The sequence below is a fragment of the Schistocerca cancellata genome, chromosome 10 (assembly GCF_023864275.1).
Source record: "Schistocerca cancellata isolate TAMUIC-IGC-003103 chromosome 10, iqSchCanc2.1, whole genome shotgun sequence".
Lineage (NCBI taxonomy): Eukaryota > Metazoa > Arthropoda > Insecta > Orthoptera > Acrididae > Schistocerca > Schistocerca cancellata.
In genome coordinates, this window is record NC_064635.1 from 209,857,573 (window position 1) to 209,880,991 (window position 23,419).

The following is a 23,419-nucleotide window of genomic DNA, read 5'->3' on the forward strand; positions in this document are numbered from 1 at the left end:
CCCCATTTCTCTCTCGAGTAGTGTCTGTAAGGTTTTGGATTGTATGGTGAATTACCGTTTAGCTTGGTTGCTGGAATCCCGCAGTCTTTTTAACATCTGCCCAATGCGGATTCCGAAAGCATCATTCTGCAGTTGACCATCTTGTTGCTCTCTCCACTTATATCATGAATAATTTTCTCCGGAAACGCCAAACAGTAGCAATATTTTTTGATCTGGAGAGAGCATACAATACCTGTTGGAGGACAGGTATCCTCCGCATACTGTTCTCTTGGGGCTTTCGAGGTCGGCTGCCCCTTTTTCTTCGCGAATTTATGGCAGAGCGCACATTTAGGGTGTGGGTGAACACTACTCTCTCCCGTACTTTCTCCCAAGAAAACGGGGTACCCCAGGGCTCCGTGCTGAGTGTTGTACTGTTTGCCATTGCCATCAATCCAATTATGGATTGTCTCCTTCCTGATGTCTCGGGCTCCCTCTTTGTGGACGATTTTGCGATCTACTACAGCTCTCAACGGACCAGCCTTCTTGAACAACGTCTTCAAGGATGTCTCGATCGTCTCCACTCTTGGAGCATCGACACCGGCTTCCGTTTTTCTCCCAGTAAGACCGTTTGTGTTAATTTTTGGTGACGTAAGGAGTTTCTTCCGCCCTCCTTACATCTAGGTCCCGTCAACCTTCCGTTTTCAGACGTCGCTAAATTCTTGGGTCTTATGTTTGACCGAAAACTGTGCTGGTCCTCCCACGTTTCGTATCTTTCGGCTCGCTGTCTGCGATCCCTCAACACCCTCCGTGTCCTGAATGGTACCTCCTGGGGAGCGGACCGAGTGGTCCTTCTCCGCCTCTATCGCGCCTTAGTGCGCTCGAAATTGGACTAAGGAAGCATAGTCTACTCCTCTGCTCGGCCGTCTATTGTTCGGCGTCTCGACTCTATCCACCACCGTGGATTACGTTTAGTGTCTGGAGCTTTTTGCACCAGCCCTGTGGAAAGCCTTTATGCTGAGACTGCTGAACCTCCGCTGTCCAATCGGCGAGCAGTCCTTCTGAGTCGTTATGCAAGCATCTGTCTTCCATGCCTGCTAATCCAGCCCAAGACATTTTTTTCGCCGCCTCCTTTGATGTAGGGTATGCAGGCCGCCCCTCCTCCCTACTACCACCGGGAGTCCGCTTTCGTCAACTGCTCCATTCTCTTTCCTTCCGCTTTCCTAAAACCTTCTTGACAACTTGGGGTACAGCACCGCCTTGGCCCCGGCCCCTGATCTGCCTGCTCCGAGACCTTTGTCGATTTCCCAAGGATGGTACCCCTTGACTTGTTTATCGTCGGGCATTTGCTGCTCTATGTGCACAAATGACGGACGCCACATTTATTTACACCGATGGCTCGAAAACATCCTTGGGTGTAGAGAGTGCCTATATTGTTGGCGACACCCCAAATCACTTTCGGCTTCCCGACCAGGGTTCGGTTTATACTGCGGAGCTTTACGCTGTTCTCCAGGCTGTCCACTACATCCGCTGCCATCGGCGGATACAGTACGTTATCTGCTCAGATTCTCTCAGCTCTCTCCTCAGTCTCCAAGCTCTTTACCCTGTGCACCCTCTGGTCCACCGTATTCAGGACTGTCTGCGCTTGCTCCACCTGGGGTGCGTCTCGGTGGCGTTCCTCTGGCTCCCGGGACACGTTGGTATCTGGGGGAATGAGGCAGCCGATATTGCAGCCAAGGCTGCAGTCTCTCTTCTTCAGCCAGCAATTCAATCGATTCCCGTCGCCGATCTCCGGAGCGTTTTATGTAGTCGTGTTGTTCATTTATGGCACGCGCATTGGTCGACACTTCCCCAAAATAAATTGCGGGACGTGAAAACTCTTCCTTGTGCTTGGACCTCTTCCTCCCGAACGCGTCGTCGGGAGGAGGTAATTTTAACTAGACTCCGGATAGGGCACTGTCTTTTTAGCCATCGACATCTTTTAAGCGGCGATCCTCCCCCACTCTGTCCCCACTGCTCACAGCTGTGGACGGTAAGACACTTTTTAATTGAGTGCCCCTATTTTAATCCGTTACGCGCCCGTCTACAGCTGTCGCCTGATATATCGTCAATTTTAGCAGATGACACGCGCTCGGCCGATCGCGTTCTGGAGTTCATTCGTGCCAGTGAAATGACATCAGTCATTTGAAGTTTTTTTTGGGACAACCAAACCCCTTCTGTAGTGGATTTTTAAGCCTTCCTTCTGCTTTTAGTTTCTCCAATTTTATGACTTTCGTTCCCATTGCTGCTGGTTTCCGTTTTTGGTTTTTTACTGCTTCCTAAGTCACAGACCGGGCGCTAATGACCATAGCAGTTTTGCGCCTTAAAACCAAAACAAAAAAAAAACAACCCTTCCAATCCAACGATTTGGGAATTGTCTCTGCAGCTGATTTTTAGCCATCAGTGAAAAATGTGCTGGACACCCATCATGTTGATACCACATTCTGTTCCTTGTCTCTAAAGGTATTTCTTCCAATAACAGATCTAATGTTTCTTGCAGGAATGTGGTGTACTTCCTACCATTAAGATTTCCTTCAATGAAATAGGGGCCTATAATTCTATCCTCCAGAATCCCACACCATACATTCACTGGCCGCGGTTTATGGTGTGCAACTTTCTGCAGTCAACATCGATTTTGAGTTGCCCAATAATGCATGTTATGCAAATTAACATTTCCATGGTTCTTAAATGTAGCCTTGCCAGTAAATGAAATCAAACTAATGAATGTGTCATCCCTCAGAATCTGAAGTTGAGCCCATCAGCAGAATTCAATGTGACGCATTGTACCAGTTAATTCTGGGTGAAGTCTGATATGGTAAGTATAATATTTATGGCGATGCAGAACACGTAAAACACTACGCTGGCTCGTGCCAGATTCTCTTGTAATTTGATGCGAACTAACAGAAGGATCTCGAACTAAAGTGACAAGAGTATCAGTTTCCATTCCCATGTTTGTAACATTCCTTTGACTGGTATGTTTGTGATGTGTTAAAGATCCAGTTGTTCTCAATTTATCATACACACATTTAAATGTACGACATGTAGGGTGAGAACATTGAGGATATCTTTCAGCATATAAGTCTCTAGGTCACACTTAATTTTGTTGGCATTCTCCATAAATGAGAAGCATATCAACTTGTTCTTCAAAGGAATACATCTTTCTTATTCGCTTGAGTCTACGACAGTAGTCTTACCATTCCTATTGGTGTTGTGTTGCGAAACCGTCAAACAGTGTTTACATGTCAATGGTACGATACACGAGATAGAATTGTCAGAGCATGTGCTTTGATAAGTGCCGATGTGATAAGGAATACCACTGCATTGATACCAATGGTCATTACTTTGAACACCTTCTGTAAATGGACGTTATTGCCACCTTTGTGACCTTCATTGGTCTTCAAAGACCTTACTGTTACACATCATTAGATTTGTCTCGACAGCTGCTATCAGAAAATAAGTACCAAACTATAGCATCCAATTTAAAAAGACAAAGGTGACCTTCATATCTCTAAACCGACCCCACCTAGCAACAAAAACCCATCATATTATGACCCTCGTTGTCCCATGCAGCATTTGTCCCATAAACTTTTCAGTTAAGTCATACTTTTGGAGTTATTCTAGGTGGCAATAGTTAGTGACTCGCCCTATATACTGGAGAACTTAAAAACCTGTTTAATATGAGCCTTAAGTGCTAAACAGAGTTGACGTCCTTGAGTCCAAATATTCTGATTTAATTACAAGGGAAGTTACTTGAAAGAAACTGATTTAGCTTGTTTCTCTAGGGATTACCAATTTTCTGGTCAATTTCTAATCTTGGTCACGTCTGCTTCAAACCATTATGCCAGTGGCACAGTAGTATTGTGTAATAACAGTGCAGTGACTATCACTTTTCCTGTTGTGATGTACTCATTATTTTCAATCAAAATTTTATACTGGAGTCTTGTGATATGGTTGTGTTGGTGGATCAACATTTCATCTAGTCACATAACAAGATTAGAAGCCTTTCAGTTTGTCCTTCAACTTTTCCAAACACAGTTTTGAAATGCCATTTTTAAATACTATTGATTGGTGTAGTAAAGAAACCATTAAGGACAGCCCTAATTTCCACATACGTTGACCTTAATTCTGAATATTCATATTCCATTCATATGACATGCGTAACAATCTTAATGTGATGCTTTGCAGTCACCATACCACAAATTTTACCCATCATACTTTCTGAAACTCACTAAACCTGTACCACATTTCAATTTACTTATTCAGTTGTAAACATTCTTGAGATAACGTGCAATCTCTCTATGATCTTCGTGGTTGATCAGGTTACCTGGACAACTGAATACATTTTCTTTAAAAAAAACATAAAAAAAGCACAATACTCGTCTCTGCCATTTTATTCAAAACATTGTGACTTAGGGCAATGAGAAATTGACTTTCAGTGTGAAAAAACAGGGCTGCGCAGCAAACAATAGAGATAGATACAAGGTGACTTGGCTAAATGAGGACAAACTGCACAAAATTATCCCCGAGATGATAAGGAGCGAAAAGATCACATAACCTGAAGTTAGTTCCAAGGGAGGTATACCCACTTGAAAGATAAGATAAAAAATCTTTGACAGTGGCTCCATTATTAGTCCTGGGGAGGTAGCCCAAAAGCATGGGGTAAGCCAGATTCATATTCTTGAGGGGGAAAAAACGTTGTTTCACAAAGCACCTAGTTTCAGCGCAATTTGGTCTATTGATTATTCATAGATTTTGAAACACATCCCTGTTGGTTTTTGAACATATTCTATTGCTGAATGAATCATAGGTATATTTTTGAATGTGTGCGTAGTGCACATTGTGTCTCTGCCCGGGAAATCCCTGCCATATCTTGAAAGTAACTTTCCTGCAAACAGAATGGGATGGGGCTATATGAGCTAAGTGCAATAAAGCCGAACAGGTGAATGCCAATCGCTGTTAATGTGGTTGACTGGGTTTGCAAATGATCAGCGTTGTTATAATTACCAGCAAAATCCATAGATTCAGACTACCAGAGTGAAATGAACGACTAACAGGTAAAAAAAGATAATATTTAATCTTCTCGGTGTATCTAAAAAAATGAAAATTTGATAGAAAATTTTTGGCCAGATCGCTACACTAGTAATGGCCAATTGTACAGTCCCTCCACCTAAGTTCTATTCTGCGAGCAGTGCGGAAAACACGTTTTACTAACACATAACACCTAACTTGACAACAAACGCAGGATAACTAAGCCGTTGATTGTGGCAGGGTTAGTGAAGTTAATCGGAGAATAAGTTTTGACACGGGCAGGAGTAGTTACAAAATTAGTGATGACAAGATTGATTGTTAGAACGAGGAAGGAGAAGAAACAGGGACATCAAATTGTGGAAGAATATGAAGATTCCAAATTAATATAAAAATTACATACTACTACTACTACTACTACTACTACTACTACTACGTTTTGCACCCCATCTCATACTTGAGAAGCTCGAGCATATGAATAAAATGTGAAACTATTTCCGTACGTAAAGATATTGGCTTGTAGTAGGCATAATAAGCATTTGGTATTGGTATTTCATGAATTATATTGTGTCGTATTAAAAAAAAAAAGTGACCGTTTGTGCCAAAACAGTCTTGTTTATTTGGTATGTCTTACAATTGCTACAATATTAGACAGGCCTATTTCGTTTTATCTAGCAGACAGTGACAGAATACACATAATCAGATTGAGGGACCTCACCAGTCTTGGGTACTGTTTGTATTAACAGCTTATTCAGTATTTGACAGCGACATTTCGGTTTTTCATGTAGAAAAACATTTGATGAGATAATAGATTCTTTCGCAGAAAAAAAAGCACGCCATGTAAAGTTGTAGCAAGGTTAGAGAGAAAAAATATGCTAGGACTTAAGGATTGAAGAAATGTGTACAGTCTTGCTTGTCACTTTTGTCTATTGGTTTCATATATCCTATATTTAATTTTATGATACACAAAAAAAGGAAGTTATTAGCTAATAGGCAATAAAGAGTGCAAATTTTCTGAAGAGTTCTTGTTCTCTGGGTTAAAAATAATCCCATCCAATTTTAATTAATTAAAAAAAAGGAAAGATGGGGCTGGATGTCAAACTGTCCAACTGGAAGCAGGAGAGACACCACAGGAGATTTTAATTTCCATTGTTCTGAATATAGTTTGATGGTATCCATTACAAAATATTATACATTTGAATTTCATAGAGCGAAATACAATGACATGTGATATAAGAATGCTGTGTAAGAGGCATGGCACTGCACTTTGGCACACTTAAGACCAAATAACATCTCTTACATTTTCTCTATCACATCAGACTCTACAGAAAGATGATCGCTACACAATGAACATATTTTTGAAAAGTGTGTGTGTGTCTATATATACTCCAATAGCATACGTGTGATAAGCAATAATGTCTCTGTCATAATTAGACTCAAGGCCAGCAAGAGGTTTATCATCACCCCTTACTATAGCCAAGGTTATCCATGAATTATCAGTCACAACCTCATTAGTAGTGCAAGAAAAATTAATCTTACATCCTACAAATGTAAGTGGACCAGTAAGTAGTTCTTGTTGAGACACATTGTTCGGTGTCATATCAAAGCTGCTGACGGCCTTGTAAACAGGCAATCTTGAACGACGAATACATCTCCTCCTCCTGTAGGGCATGGCTGTGTGCTGCATGCGGCTGCCTCGAGTCGAATGAGCATGCTGTTGCCTCAAGAGCGAGATATACAGTCCCCTGACGTCATAGCGATAAGCTATATATATATATAAAATAGAAAGAAACATTCCACATGGGAAAAATATATTAAAAACAAAGATTCCATGACTTGCCAAACGGGAAAGTGCTGGTAGATAGGCACAATAAAAAACACACAAACACACACACAAAATTTCGAGCTTTCGCAACCCCCGGTTGCTTCGTCAGGAAAGAGGGAAGGAGAGGGAAAGATGAAAGGATGTGGGTTTTAAGGGAGAGGGTAAGGAGTCATTCCAATCCCGGGAGCGGAAAGACTTACCTTAGGGGGAAAACAAGACAGGTATACACTTGCGCGCCCGCGCGCGCCCACACACACACACACACACACACACACACACACACACACACACACACATATATATACAGACTCAAGCAGACGTATTTAAAGGCAAAGAGTTTGGGCAGAGATGTGAGTCGAGGCGGAAGTGTAGAGGCAAAGATGTTGTAGAATGACAGGTGAGGTATGAGTGGCGGCAACTTGAAATTAGCGGAGATGGAGGCCTGGTGGGTAACAGGAGGAGAGGATATATTGAAGGGCAAGTTCCCATCTCCGGAGTTCGGATAGGTTGGTGTTAGTGGGAAGTATCCAGATAACCTGGACGGTGTAACACTGTGCCAAGATGTGCTGGCCGTGCACCAAGGCATGTTTAGCCACAGGGTGATCTTCATTACCAACAAACACTGTCTGCCTGTGTCCATTCATACGAATGGACAGTTTGTTGCTGGTCATTCCCACATAGAAAGTGTCACAGTGTAGGCAGGTCAGTTGGTAAATCACGGGGGTGCTTTCACACGTGGCTCTGCCTTTGATCGTGTACACCTTCCGGGTTACAGGACTGGAGTAGGTGGTGGTGGTGGTGGTGGTGGTGGTGGTGGGAGGGTGCATGGGACAGGTTTTATATCGGGGGTGGTTAGAAGGGTAGGAGCCAGAGGGTAGGGAAGGTGGTTTGGGGATTTCATAGGGATGAACCAAGAGGTTACGAAAGAAATCGCATGGGGTTAAGTCGGGAGAGCATGGAGGCCATGACATGAATTGCCGATCATGATCTCCACCACGACCGATCCATCGGTTTTCCAATCTCCTGTTTAAGAAATGCCGAACATCATGATGGAAGTGCGGTGTCGGTCTCCAGTTGTGGCATGAGCCAATTTTCCAGCATGTCCAGATACACTTGTCCTGTAACGTTTTTTTTTCGCAGAAGAAAAAGGGGCCGTAAACTTTAAACCGTGAGATTGCACAAAACACGTTAACTTTTGGTGAATTGCGAATTTGCTGTACGAATGCGTGAGGATTCTCTACCGCCCAGATTCGCACATTGTGTCTGTTCACTTCACCATTAAGAAAAAATGTTGCTTCATCACTGAAAACAAGTTTCGCACTGAACGCATCCTCTTCCCTGAGCTGTTGCAACCGCGCCGAAAATTCAAAGCATTTCACTTTGTCATCGGGTGTCAGGGCTTGTAGCAATTGTAAATGGTAAGGCTTCTGCTTTAGCCTTTTCCGTAAGATTTTCCAAACCGTCGGCTGTGGTACGTTTATCTTCCTGCTTGCTTTATTCGTCGACTTCCACGGGCTACGCGTGAAACTTGCCCGCACGCGTTCAACCGTTTCTTCGCTCACTGCAGGCCGATCCGTTGATTTCTCCTTACAGAGGCATCCAGAAGCTTTAAACTGCGCATACCATCGCCGAATGGAGTTAGCAGTTGGTGAATCTTTGTTGAACTTCGTCCTGAAGTGTCGTTGCACTGTTATGACTGACTGATGTGAGTGCATTTCAAGCACGACATACGCTTTTTCGGCTCCTGTCGCCATTTTGTCTCACTGCGCTCTCGAGCGCTCTGGCGGCAGAAACCTGAAGTGCAGCTTCAAGCGCTGGCAGGTCGATAGACACACAAAAAAACAGACAAAATTCTGGCTTTCGCAACCAACGGTTGCCTCGTCAGGAAAGAGGGAAGGAGAGGGAAAGATGAAAGGATTTGGGTTTTAAGGGAGAGGGTAAGGAGTCATTCCAATCCCGGGAGCGGAAAGACTTACCTTAGGGGGAAAAAAGGACAGGTATACACACATATGAGCGTGTGCGCGCGCGCACACACACACACACACACACACACACACACACACACACACACACACACACACACACACACACACACACACACATATACATATCCATCCGCATATACGCAGACACAAGCAGACATTTGTAAAGGCAAAGAGTTTGGGCAGAGATGTCAGTCGGGGCGGAAGTACAGAGGCAAAGATGATGTTGAAAGACAGGTGAGGTATGAGCGGCGGCAAATTGAAATTAGAAATTAGCAGAGATTGAGGCCTGGCGGATAGCGAGAAGAGAGGATATGCTGAAGGGCAAGTTCCCATCTCCGGAGTTCTGACAGGTTGGTGTTAGTGGGAAGTATCCAGATAACCCGGACGGTGTAACACTGTGCCAAGATGTGCTGGCCGTGCACCAAGGCATGTTTAGCCACAGGGTGATCCTTATTACCAACAAACACTGTCTGCCTGTGTCCATTCATGCGAATGGACAGTTAGTTGCTGGTCATTCCCACATAGAAGGCTTCACAGTGTAGGCAGGTCAGTTGGTAAATCACGGGGGTGCTTTCACACGTGGCTCTGCCTTTGATCGTGTAAACCTTCCGGGTTACAGGACTGGAGTAGGTGGTGGTGGGAGGGTGCATGGGACAGGTTTTACACCGGGGGTGGTTAGAAGGGTAGGAGCTAGAGGGTAGGGAAGGTGGTTTGGGGATTTCATAGGGATGAACTAAGAGGTTACGAAGGTTAGGTGGACGGCGGAAAGACACTCTAGGTGGAGTGGGGAGGATTTCATGAAGGATGGATCTCATTTCAGGGCAGGATTTGGGGAAGTTGGTGCACAGCCAGCACATCTTGGCACAGTGTTACACCGTCCTGGTTATCTGGATACTTCCCACTAACACCAACCTGTCAGAACTCCGGAGATGGGAACTTGCCCTTCAGCATATCCTCTCTTCTCGCTATCCGCCAGGCCTCAATCTCCGCTAATTTCTAATTTCAATTTGCCGCCGCTCATACGTCACCTGTCTTTCAACATCATCTTTGCCTCTGTACTTCCGCCTCGACTGACATCTCTGCCCAAACTCTTTGCCTTTACAAATGTCTGCTTGTGTCTGTGTATATGTGGATGGATATGTGTGTGTGTGCGAGTGTATACCTGTCCTTTTTTTCCCTCTAAGGTAAGTCTTTCCGCTCCCGGGATTGGAATGACTCCTTACCCTCTCCCTTAAAACCCAAATCCTTTCGTCTTTCCCTCTCCTTCCCTCTTTCCTGACGAGGCAACTGGGGGTTGCGAAAGCTAGAATTTTGTGTGTTTGTTTGTGTTTGTTTTTGTGTCTATCGACCTGCCAGCGCTTTTGTTTGGTAAGTCTCATCATCTTTCTTTTTAGATATATTTTTTCCACGTGGAATGTTTCCCTCTAATATATATATATATATATATATATATATATATATATATATATATATATATATATATATATATATATCTCGCAACCATCGGTTGCTTCGTCAGGAAAGAGGGAAGGAGAGGGAAAGACGGAAGGATGTGGGATTTAGGGGATAGGGTAAGGAGTCCTTCCAATCACGGGAGCGGAAAGACTTGCCTATATATATGTATATGTCAAACGCTCTGAGGAAGGGGGACGGGGGCCACCACTATATCTAGTATTGCCACGGTTTGGAAACACCGTTGATGCAGTACTGATGCACAGTCTGAGTTGTAGTGGAGAATCTCCACGTGACCCGTGTCTACTTTGTGATTTTGCTGTTTCCTCTTGTTTATGGTTCTCACATCAAATGAAAACAAAATGGATTTCTGGCTTTTATTAATCTTTTCCACTGAGGCAGTCAATTTATTTGAAACGAAGTTTTTAATTCTACACTATTGGCTAGTTTCAACTGTTCGCTGCATTTCAAAAGCGCATCTTTTCATCTTCTAGCAAGTATGGCATTATGCCACAATAAAGAACCAAACATGAGATAATACAGTACTGAACTCCAAGAAAATTTACGTACAAATTTGGACATACGAATGTGCACTGTAAACAGAGTTACGTATTTTAGTATGATTCATTTTAGTATGGTTCACAAAATTCCGATGCTCTTGGAGTATCCTCTGATGGCTTGTTTCTTTTATGACATAATGTAAGATATTTTAATGTTTTACATGTACGAACATAAGGGCTTCCTGTGTCATTGTTGCTGGGCTCTCTAGCAATTGCTGAAATGAACTTATTTCTAACAGGTCGCAGGAAAATATTGTGTATGGTTGTTTGAAAAGCGTTACTTTCAAAGTAAATTTCCTTTTATGCAAGCTGAACTATGTGCTAGAATGTACGATGAATTTCTTAAATCACAGAGCGTTTTGACTCATTTAAAACTGATCTCTTTTACGATGACCATTTAGAAATATTTCGAGCCCAGAAGATCAGGCATTTATGTCGTTATTAAAAATTTTAGTGGCACATTTGTGTGATGTATCTTAAAGTGTAACACGCAAAAAAAATAAATATTATATTGAGAAAGCTTAGCTGCTCTTGCAGCTTATTAATCTTAGTGACCAATATTATATGTGAAAGCTTGGATTTTCTTGTAGCAACACTGTGTACATATATATATTAACATTCCAGTTTGTGTACACGTGTGCTACTTAACAGTTTTATTGCTATTGGCTGACTACGTCTCGCATCCTGTGCTCTGAATATCTGTTATCATCGGCCGGTAAGATCGTGTGACATGAGTTATGAGTGGCTTACAAAAGTGCATCGCAATCTCTATTTCAATACTTCGGAAAATAACATGCGGTGTTTGGTGCAATTCAAATTTATGCTTTCGTAAATGAAAATACGCAGCGTTCCTGTTGCTGCACATCAAAGATCTAGCCGAAGCTTTATATATAACAGCTTGGTTTTCTAAAGGGCTGGGAAATTCTATGCCGGTGTATAAAGCCATAATCGTACAAAGGATTGATAAGTTTTACTGATCCGAGGAAAAGTAACGTGTCGCTTAATGTGGAAAAAGTGTAATTTCACCCAGGAGAAAATGTGTTTTTAATCGGGAATCTGTTTTCTTGTCTGTGTATACACCCTGCTGGTGTATTCTCATGTGTCCTTCAGTCCTTGAGACTTGCAGCTTTTATTTCCCTCTTCAAGTAGGTTTACCACTCTTACGTAATTAATCATTCATCTTATGTAGCTGGACTAAGCCAATATGGTGTGGTAGTCCAAAAACAATGTATCACCTTGATGGTGTCATTATAATTTTTACCATAATTATGTTCGTAACATAGCCTTTCCTAGTTTTTTTGATGCAGTGGACCTGCTGTGCAATGCCACTGATATGTGCTGCTTGACTTCTTCACCATCTGTGTATGGTAGAGGGCTGTAATAGAGCTCTGATCTTCAAAACCTGTGAAATGATACAACCACATTGTAATAACTTTTCTGTATTTCTTTGCTCATATACAAAACTTACAAAGTTGGGTGAACAGGTCTCTTGTTAATTTGTAGATTGGAACACCACCTCTGAATGGAATCTTACATGGAAAACTCCGCTTCACCCCCCCCCCCCCCCTCAGATTTAGTGGTAAGATAGCCTGTGAAGAAGATGTACTGAACTGGGGGGGGGGGGGGGGGGGGGGGGGGGGGATAAGAACAGTGAAGGTCCAAGAACAAGGAAAGCAATAAAGAGCAGGTCAAAACAGCAACGGCATCATGGGTAAGTGGTCATAGTGTTGGACTGCCAACTGGATAAGCAGTGTGCAAAACAATTCCGTACTATGTATATGTAATAGAGGGAAACATTCCACGTAGGAAAAATATATCTAAAAACAAAGATGATGAGACTTACCAAACAAAAGTGCTGGCAGGTCGATAGACACACAAAATTCTAGGTTTCGCAACCAACGGCTGCTTCGTCAGGAAAGAGGGAAGGACAGGGAAAAACGAAAGGATGTGGGTTTTAAGGGAGAGGGTAAGGAGTCATTCCAGTCCCGGGAGCGGAAAGACTTACCTTAGGGGGAAAGAGGGAAGTTCTTTCCGCTCCCGGGACTGGAATGACTCCTTACCCTCTCCCTTAAAACCCACATCCTTTCGTCTTTCCCTCTCCTTCCCTCTTTCCTGACGAAGCAGCCGTTGGTTGCGAAAGCTAGAATTTTGTGTGTTTGTTTGTGTGTCTATCGACCTGCCAGCGCTTTTGTTTGGTAAGTCCATCATCTTTGTTTTTAGATATATTTTTCCTACGTGGAATGTTTCCCTCTATTCCCTCGCAATACTATGAACTTGAACTGTCTATACAGTCACTAAAATGTTTCTCTTTCTGTAGTCTTGGCAGTTGTCTTATTGTATATTGGTTATAAAATATCAGTCATGTGGTAAGAATATGTTACCATCACAAGTAAATTTGATGAATAGTGAGAGCAGGCAAGATACCATGTAGATGTCTCACACAAATGTAAACAACAAACGGGTGTGAATTATGTTACAAAAAAGGAATAAAAGTACCAAAACTTCGAAAATGGAACACAGCTTCGAGAATGTTAAAAACGTGTGTTGACAGAGCACAGAGAAATTATGCAATTGTGAAATGTGTTCATTTGTTGTAGCTTATGTGGCCAACTATTATGTTTTCATCATTTCCTTGGGAGTGATCACATTCATACAGATACCTAAATTGGGGAAGGAGGCATGTCTGTCACGTGCCAGGATTTCAAATTAGGTGTGTCGGTAAAAAGATTCCAATTATATGACACAAGTACTGTCACTGATGCTGTGTGTGATACTCCAGACATGTCTCCCAGTGAGGGATTCGGTTAACACGTCTCCTTGTCATCAAACGTTTGCAGTTTCCATTCGAAAGCCATTTCCTTTTGGCTGCTAATACAGTAGTTGGGCGGAATCAACTGTCATTATAGAACCCTTCCATAAGCCTCGCTGTTGACATTACACCACGGCACAGCCACACATTTGAATACAGGGAAAAAGAACAGGTTTTTGACACGAGGTGTGACGGTGCTTGCCTGCTTTGGTTCTTCATTTGTTGTCCTCGGTGTCGATGTACTGCATTACTACACTGGCTGAAAAATGGATCGTGGAAGTAAAACTAATGTCTACTGTAAAAGATTTAGTCGACAGATGCACATTTGCATTTCACAGTCTTTTACTTTCAGTGTTCACAACCCAAATAATACTCAATTATATGGCCAGTGCACTATTGTTTAACTTTCGATAAGCTACATTAATAGGTTGCAGGCGAACATCCACATACTGCTATAATAGTTTCCTGTTGAACATCTAAGAGCAGTAAAACCCTAACCACAAAGTTCACAGTTATTGAAGAATAGAAAGGTACTTGTGGAGCAGACACTTTCATTGTTTTGACACATGGCCTAATTGTGTTGCACTTGTTTCGCAGTTAAGTTGAACCATTGTTGTTGTTCTAACCAACGCTGGTCTCTCGTCTGAAACTCAGTCGTGGACTGACTGTCTCAGGACAAAAAATTGGGCCTTTATATACCCTCACAATAATAGGTGCTGAAACTACACATTGTTCGAAGTTAAATTTATAGAAATTACAATTAAAACTTAACTCATTAAATTAAGTGAATACATCAAAAAATTCCGTCTTTTTAACAGTTTCTTCTACTACAAGAGTTAGACCGAATTATCTGTTTAAATTGTGAAATTAACAGATATTGTTATACAAACAATACTTTTGACAGAACTGTTAATTACTTTGGAATTAATAAAGGGCTGGTTTGCTAACATGTATCTGACTAGAGCGAAATAGATACTTTACGAATACCAGCATTTCGTCTTCAAAATGTTTACAAATTTTTACAGAATTTATATTTGTTTATGTGTCAACAATAGAAATGGGTCAAATGGCTCTGAGCACTATGGGACTTAATTTCTGACCTCATCAGTCCCCTAGAACTTAGAACTACTTAAACCTAACTGTCCTAAGGACATCACACACATCCATGCCCGAGGCAGGATTCGAACCTGCGACCGTAGCGGTAGTGCGGTTCCAGACTGTAGCACCTACAACCGCTCGCCCACTCCGGCCGGCTCAACAGTAGAATTTAAATTATGAAACAGTTACTTATTTCACCCTATAACAAACGATACTAACTAGGCATGGTCAAAATAAATTAGAAAATCAATTACTAACATAAAACTAAGCACAAAATTAGATCTGGTGTTATTTTCTTTAAAACTGAGAGCCAACCGTTCTCTTTTATGAAAACACAGATTACACTCTGTATGTCAATGGTAATTAGTAAAAAGTGAAAACATTAATTTTAAGGAGGCAGGTGGCAAAATAAGAGGGGGAGTAAAATTATCCCAGCGTGCTTTGTCACAGAGGGAGATATGAACATAGCTCACCCAATTGCAGTCCAAGACTGTGACCACTTAACCATGATGCCATTGCTCTCTTAGGCTCTACTATATATGACTTCCTGTCCTTGGACCATTCACTGTTTCTATTTCGCTCTCTGTCTCAGTACAGTAAACCTTCTTCCCGTTTTCACGCTTGATCAGCGTTCAGGTTTTGACGGGCTGTCCACGGGGGAGGATGTAATGGGGAGTTTCCCTTGTTAGACAGAGGGGTGTTTTATGTTACGTGTACATCATTTCAACTGTTCTTTGGGTGTTGACATTGCCATCAGCCCCTTGATTTGCAAGACACTGCTAAGCTGTGATACCAAAGCACAACAGACTCCTTCACAGCAGGTGTAGATGGTCAATCACGTAGGCGCCTTGGTGACATTCTGCACTCCCCAAATCTGCACATACATCAGCCCAGCACGTGCGCAGTGTGAAATTCTCTGCATACTAACTACCTAAATAACATTTTTACATGGACATCTTTCATTGGCTTGTGAGAAAGAAGTGAAACATGTTATTCTGGATGAACAACATGTCCCACCATACTTTGAACGTGCTCCTGGTCATATATATTATTATTATTTATTTTTTGCTCTTGGGAATAGTTTCCTGCAGGTTGTTCTCATTTAGCAAAACTTACCTGTATTTTGGGACTTAGTAGAAAAACAGAAAAACCAACATGGACCAAGGAAAGAAAGACGTAATTATAACCAGAATAAGGATAAAATGCAAGTGTGTGACACACGTAACCTGGCGATGGACAGACGAAGTCTGTTGTTTTATTCCAAAAGTGAACGAAACACCCAGCTTATGACTTAATGGTGGATGGATTTCTCCACAATGATAAAATTACCAGATAAATTGTAAATTTATAATCAGTTATACAAGGAGTAAAACTAATTTCTATGTAGAGTGTTTTTGGTTCAGAATGAACATTTATATTCTGGATCAAAAATCCAAAACATTTTCGTATAAGATATCGGGCACAAAATTGTAAGTCCTCATATTTTCAGGTATAAACTTGAAGCATACTTCAAATGGGTGCTGTCCCAGGTGTCAGTGTTGCAGCCACTCCTGTTCCTTACTTACATAAATGATACGCCCTCTAGTATTGAGGTAACTCTAAAACATTTCTGTTTGCTGATCACACAAGCTTGGTAGTAAAGGATGTCATGTACAACATTTCAAATAGTGCAGTTCATAACCTAAGTTCATGGCTTGTAGAAAATAAACTACTAAATCACCATAAGACTCACTTTTTACAGGTTCTTACACACAATTCAACAAAACCTGATGTTTTAATGTCACAGAATTGGCATATGATTAGTGAAACTGACCAGTTCAAATTTCTAGGTGTTCAGATAGATAGTAAACTGTTATGGAAAGCCAACATTAAGGATCTTGTTCAAACGTGTGTAAACGTGCCACAGCAATGCCTCGGTGACGTGCATGGCGACGTCGCTGGCGGCGCAGCGTTCCTGTGTATCGTGCTTTGAAGGCTATTGATATTGATTTGGCTGGACAGTTTAATAAGCAACAACTGATTGGAGGTCCAAATGTATTTCGAGGACTCCGCCTGAACTTCACATGTGATGTACAAGCTGTGTTTGGAGGTAGTACATGGTTGACAATAGCTGTAGTGTGGGGTAATCATTGTGTTTATGGTGGCCTTGAAGCATTTCCAGATGCTAACATTTTAGCTTGGAAGACTTGGAGTATAGCTGAGACAACAGGACTCTAAGCTAAAGTTCCATATGGTACACTTATTCCCAGTATGCCATTCGTGTTGAGTACTAGAAAGAAGAAGAAATTAAATGCTGATGAGTACCTGTTTATATGGGCTAAAGTTGGTAATGGAAATTGTAAAATTTTTTAGTATTCGAACAGTATCTAAAGTGAGTGATCATTCGACATGAAAATTAGTCTACTTTGTTTATTTTTATTCACTTATGCCGTATGGTATTATATTTTGGGGTAACCATTCCCAGTCTAAAAGGATATTTTTGGCTTAGAAAAAAGTGCTTCAGGCAATAAGCGGTGTAAGTTCACAAACCTCTTATTGACCGCTGTTCACGAGCCTAGATATTTTGACATTGGCCTCTCAGTATATATTTTCCACACTGTCATTTCTTGTTAACAATGTCAGCTTATTCCCAAGAATAAGCAGCTTGCATCCAGTTAATACTCAGCAGAAATCAAACCTGCATTGGATCAGACTTCCTTAACTCTTGTGCAGAAAGGGATTGCAGTATACTGCTGCAGTCATTTTCAATAAGCTACCACAAGAATTCAAAAATCTTAGTAGTAATCCACACGCTTTCAAGTAGAAACTGAAGAGTTCCCTCATGGGTCACTCCTCCTATTCTGTTGAGAAGTTTCTTGAAAAATTAAGCTTATTCTTGTTGTAGTGTTGATTGCGTTTACTTAAACTTATGGTTTGACATTTTTCAGGTTCATAAACATTTTATTTTTATCTGTTATTACTTTTACGTTGTAATTTCATGTACTAACACGTTCCATGATCTTGGGGATTTGCTCCTCAGTTTTGTCTTACAGATCTTGACGTATAGATAAATAAATTAGTACCAATATGATATACAAAACGAAGTTTACATGAATTTGCAGAGAGATGGCGCGCACAATTTCTCTCCCTTAGGTTGCCTTGACGACTGTGATGTCTGGGTGTGCATTTGGTCACAAAGTTAACAATAAAATACAAAGTTTCCAAGTCGAGAACAAATGGACCCTGTACTAAATGGGATACCGTATTTACCCGAATCCAAGCTGCGCTTTTTTTCCGGTTTTTGTAATCGAAAAAACCGCCTGCTGCTTAGAATCGAGTGCAAAGTAAGCGGAAGTTCTGAAAAATGTTGGTAGATGCCGCCACAACTAACTTCTGCTGTCGAATATATGTAGCGCTACACAGGCTTGCTTTGCAGGCACAAAGATAAATACTGATGCCAAAATCTTTGCGCCAGTAAATAAATTAAAAAAAAAAAGTGGAAGACGAGCTTTTTTTTTTCTCCGCCCCGAGTTTCAACCACTGCATTTTCATACATTATCCAACGAAGTAAATACAAATTCCGTATTGTTCATCTTCGAATGTAGCAGCACTTCATAGTACTACAAAAATACGTTTGGCAAGACTGTTTGGGGTTTTTGTCAATATGGCCAACTCTACATTCTGAATTTTTTCCTACCTGTGAGAAGAGATGGTTGCTAATAGGAACTTTTATGACTTGTGAATCACATGTAGTATTCTCTACACCATAAGAATACCGTATTTACTCGAATCCAAGCTGCACTCGAATCTAAGCCGCACCTGAAAAATGTGACTCGAAATTAAGGAAAAAAAAATTCCCGAATCTAAGCCGCACCTGAAATTTGAGACTCGAAATTCAAGGGGAGAGAAAAGTTTTAGGCCGCACCTCCAAATCGAAACAAAGTTGGTCCATTGTAATATGAGACACAATGTAGGTCGAATGAATGACGATACAGCTACAGTAGTTTGATTCGAGTCGTAAGCTTAACAGTTAAGCTTTACCATGTAGCCATTGCTATGTCAGGCGCTCCGTCCGTATTTATACAGGTACCCTTCCTTTTTCACGTGCTTCGTCTGGTTTGAATCGATTGCTTATTTTGCTTTGATCTGATAAGTGCCGTTTTCTTTGTTATAGGTGTTTGCGTCATTCTTAAGCTGAAAATGCTTTACTGCACTGTGTCATGCATTGTTTATCGCATTCTGATAGTGCGTGTTTATCCGCTCGCGGCATGGCTTGCTTTTGTGCGCGCTACCGCCGCGTACAATTTTTTTTTAAAAAAAGAGAGGAATCGTCTCATTAGCGAAACAATGGCAAGAGACTGCTATTTGTTGTTACTTACACTGCTGCTTTCTTTGATAATGATCAACAAGAACCAAATAATAGACTGCGTATGATAGAACATGTTCTGAACGAGAGTTAGGCGAAAATTTTTCTCCGTTTGAAAATCTTTGCGGCTGCTTCTTTATTACATCAAATTCTGCACAGAAATTAGTCATCTTAGATTTAAAAATCTAGTCACATGCTGTGCTTCATTTCTGACTGTATCACTATTAGGCATAAGAATAATACGAATATAAACATGACACGATACGTATATTCTTCCGCGTTTGCTGTTGTGTTGTCTCACTCTAGTTTCGTAGTTTATTAGGCAGACAGGATTTAAATGAGATAGCAGCAAACACGGAAGAATACATGGCAAAATGTTTATATTCATATTATTCTTATGGTGAACAGAATACTGTATGTGATTCAAATTTCATCAGGTTCCTATTGGCAACCATCTCTTCTCACAGATAGGAAAAATTCAGAACGTAGAGTTGGCCATATTGACGAACATCCCAAACAGTCTTGCCAGTCAGATTTTCGTAGTACACTGAAATTGAGCTACATTCGAAGATGAACAATACGGAATTTGTATTTACTTCGTTGGATAAGGTATGAAAATGCAGTGGTCGAAACTCGCGGCGGAGAAAAAAAGCTCGTCTTCCACTTTTTTTTTTAATTTATTTATTGACGCAGAGGTTTTGGCGCCAGTATTTATCTTTGTGCCTACAAATCATGCCTGCGTAGCGCTACATATATTCGACGGCAGAAGTTAGTTGTGGCGGCACGTACCAACATTTTTCAAAACTTCCGCTTGCTTTGCACTCGATTCTAAGCCGCAGGCGGTTTTTTGGATTACAAAAACAGGAATAAAAGTGCGGCTTAGATTCGAGTAAATACGGTAATACGAATATAAATTGTATTCTTTCGTGTTTGCTGCTATCTCATTTAAATCCTGTCTGCCTAATAAACTACGAAACTGGAGTGAGACAACAGCGCACGCGGAAGAATATACATATCATAACATGTTTATATTCATATTATTCTTATGCCTAATAGTGATACAGTCAGAAATGAAGCACGGCAATTGACTAGATTTTTAAATCTAAGACGACTAATTTCCGTGCAGAATGTAATGTACTAATGTACTAAAGAGGCGTCTGCAAAGATTTTCAAACGGAGAAAAATTTTCGCTAAACTCTCGTTCAAAACATCTGCTATCATACGCAGTCTATTATTTGCCCCCATTGTAAGAGGCGGTAGCGCGCACAAAAGCAAGCCATACCGCGTGCGGCGACAGGCCGTAAACACTCATTATCAGAATACGACAAACAATGCATGACACAGTACAGTAATGCATTTTCAGCTTAAGTGACGTAAACACCTATAACAAAGAGAACGGCACTTATGAGATCAAAGAAAAATAAGCAATACGTTCGGTAGGGTTCATGTCTGGAGAACATGCTGGCCACTCTCGTCAAGCAATGTCGTTATCCTGAAGGAAGTCATTCACAAGATGTGCACGATGGGGGCGTGAATTGTCGTCCATGAAGATGAATGCCTTGTCAATATGCTGCCGATGTGGTTGCACTATTGGTCTGAGGATGGCATCCACATACCGTACAGCTATTACAGTGCCTGCCATGACCACCAGTGGTATAGGTCGACCCTGCATAATGCCACCCCAAACCAGCAGAGAACCTCCACCCTGCTGCACTCACTGGACAGTGTGTCTAAGGCGTTCAGCCTGACCGGGTTGCCTCCAAATACGTCGCTGGTTGAAGGCGTGTGTGACACTCATCAGTGAAGGGAACGTGATGCCAGTTCTGAGTGATCCATTCGGGATATTGTTGGGCCCATGTGTACCACGCTGCATGCTCTCGTGGTTGCAAAGATGGCCTCACCATGAACGTCGGGCGTGAAGGTGCGCATCATGAAGTCTATTGTGCACAGTTTGAGTCGTAACACAATGTCCTGTGGCTGCACGAAAAGCTTCAATCAACATGGTGGTGTTGCTGTCAGGGTTTCTCCAAGCCCTAATCCATAGGTCCAGCTCTACGTCCAAGCTCTACGTCCCTCCCCTGATGCGGTGCTTCCAGTGCTGGAAGTTTGGGCACATGTCCTCCCGTTGCCCATCCAGCACCACATGTCAAGATTGCGGACGCCCCTCTCATCGCAATTCTCCATGTGCACCTCCACCTGTATGTGTCAACTGTGGGGAGCACCACTCTCCATGCTCGCCGGATTGCCCCATTCTTCATAAGGAGCGGAAGATAAGGGAATTTAAGACCCTGGACCGGCTTACTTATCGAGAGGCAAAACTGAAATTTGAAAGGTTGTATCCTGCTTCCCTTCGAACATCTTATGCTGCAGCCACGTTATCGTCGCCCTCGCGAGTGACGGTTGTCGCCTCCTCTGTGCCGCCTTCAGTGGGCCCTCGGGGCCGTGCATCTCTGTCTGCCCCCCTCGTGTCTGGGGGCAAGCCTTCCTCTGTTGCCCCCTTAGCCGTTGGGGGCAAACCCTCTTCTGTCGCTCCCCCCACGCATACTTCGGGAGTGACATCTGCTCCACAACCAGGAGGCTCGATCCCTCCCCCCTCCTTCTCCACCGGCATTGCCTCTGCCGGTTCCTCTCTCGCGGAAGGGGTCCCTCGGGGCTCTCCCTTCTTCCGTTTCTTCTCCTACCCAGCCGGATGTCAGCCAGTGGCTGAAGGCTCCGCCACCTGCTGGTCGTAGGGCTTCTGCATCGTCGTCAGCCTCCGACGCTCCTTCGGGGAAGCTCTCCCAGCCCTCTCACCCTAAGGGCAGACGCGAGAAGAAGGAACGGAATGTGTCCAAGAAGGACATTCCGGCGGTTTCAGTGCTGCCTGCTGTACATAGTCCTGGCTCCGGGGATGAGGTGGAGATCCTCGCCTATGCCGAGGATCTCGCCCTCACGGAACCCTCGGGGGCCTTTCCTATGGCCACAGCTGACTCTCCCCCGGTGGCAGCAGTTGGCTCTGAGGCGCCGTCTGCCTCTTAGTCACCTTCACGCCCTCCCAGTCCCTTACTGCTTCCATTCTCCAGTGGAATTGCGGCGGTTATTTCCGCCACCTGCCTGAGCTCCGGATGCTTCTGAGTGCTTCCCCTGTTCTCTGCAGGAAACTTGGTTTCCAGCAATGCGGACCCCCGCCCTTCGTGGTTATCAGGGATACTATAAGAACCGTGCTGCCTGTCAACGAGCGTCAGGTGGAGTTTGCCTCTTTGTTCACCACTCTGTCTGTAGCTCGCCAGTACCCCTTCTGACGCCTTTAGAGGCTGTCGCTGTCAGGGTTGAGCTCTCGCCGGCTATTACTGTTTGCTCTGTTTACATTCCTCTGGATGGGAAGCTCCCCCGACATGTCTTGGCTGCGCTGCTGGTGCAACTCCCGCCACCATTGCTGCTTCTGGGCAATTTCAATGCCCACAACCCTCTATGGGGTGGGACTGTCTCCGATGACCGCGGTCGTGCCATGGTGCATGTGTTGGCTCAGCTCGACCTTAGCCTCTTGAACTCCGGTGCTCCCACGCATTTCAGTGTGGCCCATGGCTTGTTCTCGGCCACCGATCTCTCCCTTTGCAGCCCCGGACTTGTCCCATCCCTCCACTGGAGAGTGCATCCTGACCTGTGTGGTAGTGACCATTTTCCCATCTATTTGTCACTGCCCCAGTGTCATTCTTCTGGGCGCCTGCCCCGCTGGGCTCTCCACAGGGCTGACTGGCCAGCTTTTACTTCCGCTGCAACCATTGAGTCTCCACCACAGGGTGACATTGACGAGGCGGTCTGTGTCTTAACCACGTCAATCATCTCTGCGGCCGAGGCTGCCATCCCCCATTCTTCTGGACTCCCTCGGAGAAAGGCTGTACCCTGGTGGTCGCCGGAGATTGCTGAGGCTATTCGTGACCGTAGGTGGGCTCTCCAGCGTCATAGGCAGCACCCGATTCTAGAGACTCTCATTGCCTTTAAGAGGCTCCGTGCCTTGGCCCGTCGTCTTATTGCACGACGTAAGCAGGAGTGCTGGGAGAGGTATGTCTCATCCTTGGGCTCCTGTGTCTCCCCCTCGCTCGTGTGGTCCCGGATCCGGCGGATTTACGGATCCCAGACCCCTGGGATCTCCTTGGACGGCGCTGTCTGCACGGATGCTGCCGCCATTGCTGAACACCTTGCCGCGCACTTTGCTAAGAGCTCTGCGACTGCAACTTATCCCCCTGCCTTTCGCTCTCTAAAGGAGCGAGCCGAGTGGACGCCGTTATCGTTCCACACGCGTCGTTCTGAAAAGTACAATACTCC

The 23,419-nt window shown here is 43.2% G+C and overlaps 1 protein-coding gene across 2 annotated transcripts in view; it reads left to right on the forward strand.

Moving 5' to 3' along the window:
* The window catches only part of LOC126106646 (uncharacterized), a 201,081-nt gene that overhangs the window by 112,940 nt on the left and 64,722 nt on the right, over nucleotides 1–23,419 (forward strand). Inside the window, exon 4 of one of the 2 annotated variants that reach the window (XR_007523379.1) lies at nucleotides 16,259–16,361. The exons of the other annotated variant lie outside the window; for it this stretch is intronic. The gene's annotated coding sequence lies outside the window, so the exon portion shown is untranslated. The remainder of the gene's footprint in view (nucleotides 1–16,258; nucleotides 16,362–23,419) is intronic. 2 annotated transcript variants of the gene reach the window in all.